General features: G+C 40.5%; 1 protein-coding gene across 1 annotated transcript in view; it reads right to left on the reverse strand.

The window, feature by feature from the left end:
- The window catches only part of SGK3 (serum/glucocorticoid regulated kinase family member 3), a 176,455-nt gene extending 173,193 nt beyond the window's left edge, over nucleotides 1-3,262 (reverse strand). Inside the window, exon 1 of the mRNA XM_017509154.2 lies at nucleotides 477-3,262. The gene's annotated coding sequence lies outside the window, so the exon portion shown is untranslated. The remainder of the gene's footprint in view (nucleotides 1-476) is intronic.
- Nucleotides 3,263-5,421: the final 2,159 nt, after the last annotated feature.

Below are 5,421 nucleotides of genomic sequence, written 5' to 3' on the forward strand. Positions count from 1 at the left end.
AAAAAAAAAAAAAAAAAAAAAAAAAAATTAAAACACACCTAAAATTTATTTGCCTATTGTTCATGCAGGTAGTTCATTCAGCATTTGCAACACGTTCATTGTAAACAAAGCATTGAATTAGACAGAGTAGATGAATAGAAAGATAAACAAGACCTGGCCAAATGTTGCCCAAAATCCATACATGATGGAGACAGGAAGGGCCCTGAGTGCCTGTGTGTCAGTGGTGATACTATCCACTTTCATTTTTCTGCCGCATTTCATTTTCATACCAATTCTGGTTAGTGGGTTTCATTTATACTCATTTTACAGATGAGGAAGCCTAGAGACGTTAACTTGCCCAGAATTGCTCAACTACTAAATGACAAAGCCAAGAGTATCATGTCTGAGTTATCAGGTCTGTCTGACTCAAGTTCGTGTTCTCTCCATATCATATTTTATAAATCACAAAAACATGAATAGAGCAAAATTTCACTTACTCAACACTCCTGGGGATGAGTTATGCTGGGCAGTTGAGTAAGTGAAAGGCCATCCTCCGAGAAACATTGTTCAAAACCTTCCAAGGTTAGAGCAGAGAAGACTCCAGAAGCCTCTGTACAGTCTTTTCCTCCCTGCGGTTCTTTTTCCCCTTGGGCTTCTGGGACTTGAAACCCAGCACATCTGGTCTCTTGCAGACACATCCTCCCTGAAATCTCCAGCAGAAGATGGCCAAAGACCCCTTTTGCTTTTTCTGCTTCCCCAAAGCACAAATGACAGACTGATAATTCAGAAATTATTCTAATACCTACAAAATGAGAACAAAATAGAAAATACTTAAAAGCAGTCAGGTTTTCAAAGCACAGCTTTCTGATACCAGATTGGGCACCCACCCAGTCCTGTATCTTAAAACGCTACCCCTTGGTTCTAGAGGGCGTGAGGGCTATGCAGGTCCGTTTCTCATTTGTGAGCATTTTGGTATCTCCTGGCCAAGCAGCTTTCAGTATTTATGTTGTCTGTAGTTCTAGAAATGGGTCTAAAGATTCATCCTACTGCTATATGTAACCTCCCTGAATTTTGATTTTGTCATTTGCATAAAAAGGGAATAAAAATATCTAACTCATTAAAACCAAATGGGGAAACCATGTACATATATCACACACAGTAAGCACTCCTGTTAGTTGCCCAAGTTCAAACAGCTGGTAAGAAAGAGCTGGGACTCCATCTAGCCGGATTGGCTCCAGAATCAGTTTTTCTAATCACCTCTGTGGTGAAAGTCAACCACCCATACCTGCACTCCACTCAGTTTGCCTTTCTAGTTCACCTCTATTCCAAACCAGGGCCCACAAGCTAATAATACCAGAGCCAGAACATACAGAATTGAGCGAACAAAAAAGAGCCTACAAATGTATCCTTTCATATACAGAGGGTGTCGTTATGACTAAAGATGCAGCTACTTTGTAATCTTCTGCACAGTTTGAATTCTTAGAGTAGGCATATAATACTTCCATAAGCATTAAAAAATATATAAATACATTTTAGGATAAAAAATTACCAAGCATGGGAACTTTGGAAAGGAAGAAGGGATTGCATATAGGAGCTTTCATTTGATGTTTAATGTCAGTTAAACTGCATTAAAACAACTTACAGTAAATAGTATTTTCCTGTATTATTATGACAGTGGCTATGAATAAGGGTTAAGAGTATTCATGGGTTGAATTCCAGCAACACTACCTTACTAGCTGTTTGAACTTTAACTAACTTCTCTGTGTTCTCACCTATAAATGGGAATAATAATACCTATCATATAGGGATATTGTTAGGCTTAAGGCAGTATAATTAAGATGCTTGGTATGGTGCCAGATTCATCACAAGCACTCAATATTTTTCTTTCCACAACATCACTTCTGTGGCTGAAGAATATTCCATCTCGTGGGGATGTGCCATGATTCATTTACCCAGTCCCACACTGTTATTGATCATCTTCAATTTTATCAATAACATAGACAATAGCAAATTTTTTTTCATACATTTCTCTTTATTTCTTTAGGGTGAAACTCTGTAAGTGAGATGCTAGATCAAAGGATATGAATATTGTAAACTTTTGACACACATTATCTACCATAGTTTTACCAAGTTAAACCTTCTCTGTATTAAAGGTATTTATTTAGCTCTTTTCAAAGCTGCACTTTATTTTGAAGATCTATGCTAATTTTAAAGGCCAAAAAACCCCCAAACAACTCATATTGTTATGCACACATTTATTAAACATCTCACTTTCTTCTTCTTGGGATCCTTAAAGTATAATTTGGTATAAAAATAGAAAAACAATTGGAGTATGTAAAATTTTTAATGTAGTATATTACAGAGGTGGCATTTCAAGTCATTTATGAAAGGATGAATTTTTCTAATGGTTTTCTTTTTTTTTTGAGATGGAGTCTCATTCTGTTGCCCAGGCTGGAGTACAATGGCACAATCTTGGCTCACTGCAACCTCCTCCTCCTGGGTTGAAGCTATTCTGCTGCCTCAGCTTCACAAGTAGTTGGGATTACAAGCACCCACCACCATGCCCAGCTAATTTTTGTATTTTTAGTAGAGACAGAGTTAAGCCAGGTTGGTTAGGCTGGTTTCGAACTCCTCACCTCAGGTGATCTGCCCACCTCAGCCTCCCAAAGAGCTAGGATTACAGGCGTGAGCCACCGTGCTGCCCTTTCCAATGGTTTTCAAAGAGCTCCCTGCAGCCTCCCATGAGGGGAAGTATGGGAATGGGGGTACGGAGTGCTGGCTGGTTGGGATAACTCTCATTCTTCCCCATTTCAACTACATTAATCTGTTTTACATACTAAATTTACAGGTAAGCTTTGATCTGAAGGGTTCCATACCTGAAAACAAAAACAAAAACACATTTAATGCAAGGTTAGGGAATAATTGGCATTTTTCAGTCAACAGATACACAAAATGAGCTGCATCTCTTTTACATCATATGCAAAAATACATTTCAACTGGCTTAAAACATTAAATGGAAAAAAAGCCTACATAAATGACAACATAAGGAAGCATTAACTAATCTTGGGGATAAAGAGGACCTTTTCCAACACACTGATAAAAGCAAAATCCACAACAAGAGGCACTATTGTCTGTATTGATTTTTCCTAAAGTGTGTACCTCTGATACAGGTTCAAAATGGTTTCATAGCCATAGAAGAGTGGAAATGCTACATTTCAACAATAGTGCAGAGAGGGCTGGGCGCGGTGGCTCACGCCTGTAATCCTAGCACTTAGGGAGGCTGAGGCAGGCAGCTCACTTAACATCAGGTGTGTTCAAGACCAGCTTGGCCAATGTGGTAAAACTCTCTACAGCTCGGTGTGGTAGCAGGTGCCTGTAATTCCAGCTACTTGGGAGGCTGAGGTAGGAGAACTGCTTGAACCTGGGAGGTGGAGGTTGCAGTGAGCCAAGATTGCACTGCTGCACTTCAGCATGGGTGACAAGAGCGAGACTCCATCTCAAAATAAATAAATGAATAAATAAAAATAATAACAGTGCAGAGAGGGGGCTGAGAGCATTAAAATCCACCCCTTCCTTCCTTCCTTCCTTCCTTCCTTCTCTTCCTTCTTTCCTTCCTTTCTCTTTCTTCTTTCTTTCTCTCCCTTCCTTCCTTCCTTTCTCTTTCTCGCTCTCTCTTCCCCCCCCCTCCCCCTCCCCCTTCCCCTCCTCCTCCGCCTCCCTCTTTCTTTCTTTCTTTTAACAGAGTTTTGCTCTTGTTGCCCAGTCTGGAGTGCAATGGTGCAATCTCGGCTCACTTCAACCTCGGCCTCCCAGGTTCAAGCAATTCTCCTACCTCAGCTTCTTGAGTAGCTGGGATTACAGCTATATGCCACCATGCCTGGCTAATTTTTTTGTATGTTTAGTAGAGACAGGATTTCACCATGTTAGTCAGGCTGGTCTCGGACTCCTGACCTCAGGTGATCCACCCGCCTGAGCCTCCCAAAGTGCTGGGATTACAGGCGTGAGCCACCACAACTGGCCAACATCCAGTTATTTCTATCAGCATTCCCAGATCACCACAAAATACACACTCGATATCAAACAATGTGTAGGAGGACATTTTCTAGACTCCTGACATTAAATCCTTCTTTTCCCTAGACATTCTAGAGCCATCACTGTTGCTCTCTGGAGAGTTACAATGTCCTTAGCATAAAAAGGCTCTGAGAAGACCTACCATGGGAAAAGAATAAAACTAATTTAGTCTGCATTTGACTACAGAACCCTTCCCTCGACATGATGCCTATTAATATCCATAGAATTCATGGCGCATAACCTACCAAATGCCAGGCCATGAGGAAATTAAAGTTTAAACAGGAAAATGCTGTACCAGAGGTGTCCTTGTAAAGGATGTAGTCCATTTCTTGTGATTTTACTGATACTCAATTTGAGGCCCACTTTGATGTAATCTGGTGACACCTAGTGCTGATGCTTTAATTTAGTATATATACATATTTTCCTACAGTAAACTGCTGCCCACCTACATAAAAATCCTTGCTTGCAGATTGCCTTAGACTTAAATTCTTATACATCACCACAAAGCACTTATATCTTAAAATAATATAAAAGGGTTTATTTAAATGATCCGAAGGGTTTAAAAGAAGTATGCAGCCAGGAGCCATGACTCATGACTGCAATTCCAGCACTTTTGGAGGCTGAGGCAGGTGGATCACCTGAGATCGGGAGTTCGAGACCAGCCTGACCAACATGGAGAAGCTCTGTCTCTACTAAAAATACAAAATTAGCGGGGCATGGTGGTGCATGCCTGTAATCCCAGCTACTCGGGAGGCTGAGGCAGGAGAATCACTTGAACCCGGGAGGCAGAGGTTGCAGTAAGCTGAGATCTCACCATTGCACTCCAGCCTGGACAACAAGAGCAAAACTCTGTCTCAAAAAACAAAAAAAAGAAGTATGTAGGCTTGTGCTTTTGCTCTTACCTATTAAAATGTCTTCTGCAACTACAGATGTAGAAAGTATGTCAGGTACTTCTTATTCTGATTTTTATGTCATACAAAAGTAACTGAATTAGACTGTGTTTAGGAGGCAGAGTTAAATGGATCAGAGAGAGGGATCAGGCACTTCTACAAAAACTCAAGATTGTTACTAGAATGAAGATATAACAAGTATTTCACTTAAGTAAATTCTTAAACTTTATATTCTTCCACCCTAAAAGCACCCTTCAGGTTCTAAATACGTAAAGGGAAAATAAAGAGGGGTAAGAGGCAAAAGTAATACAACTGCAGTGATAAGCATTCTCCTTGTTGAAGAATATTGGTTGTTTGGTTTTGCCATTTAAAATTAATAGTAACTTGGCCAGGCATGGTGGCTTACACCTGTAATCCTGGCACTTTGGGAGGCTGAGGCGGGTGGATCACCTGAGGTCATGAGTTCAAGACCAGCCTGGCC

Source organism: Cebus imitator, unplaced genomic scaffold (assembly GCF_001604975.1).
Source record: "Cebus imitator isolate Cc_AM_T3 unplaced genomic scaffold, Cebus_imitator-1.0 Scaffold407, whole genome shotgun sequence".
Taxonomy (NCBI): domain Eukaryota; kingdom Metazoa; phylum Chordata; class Mammalia; order Primates; family Cebidae; genus Cebus; species Cebus imitator.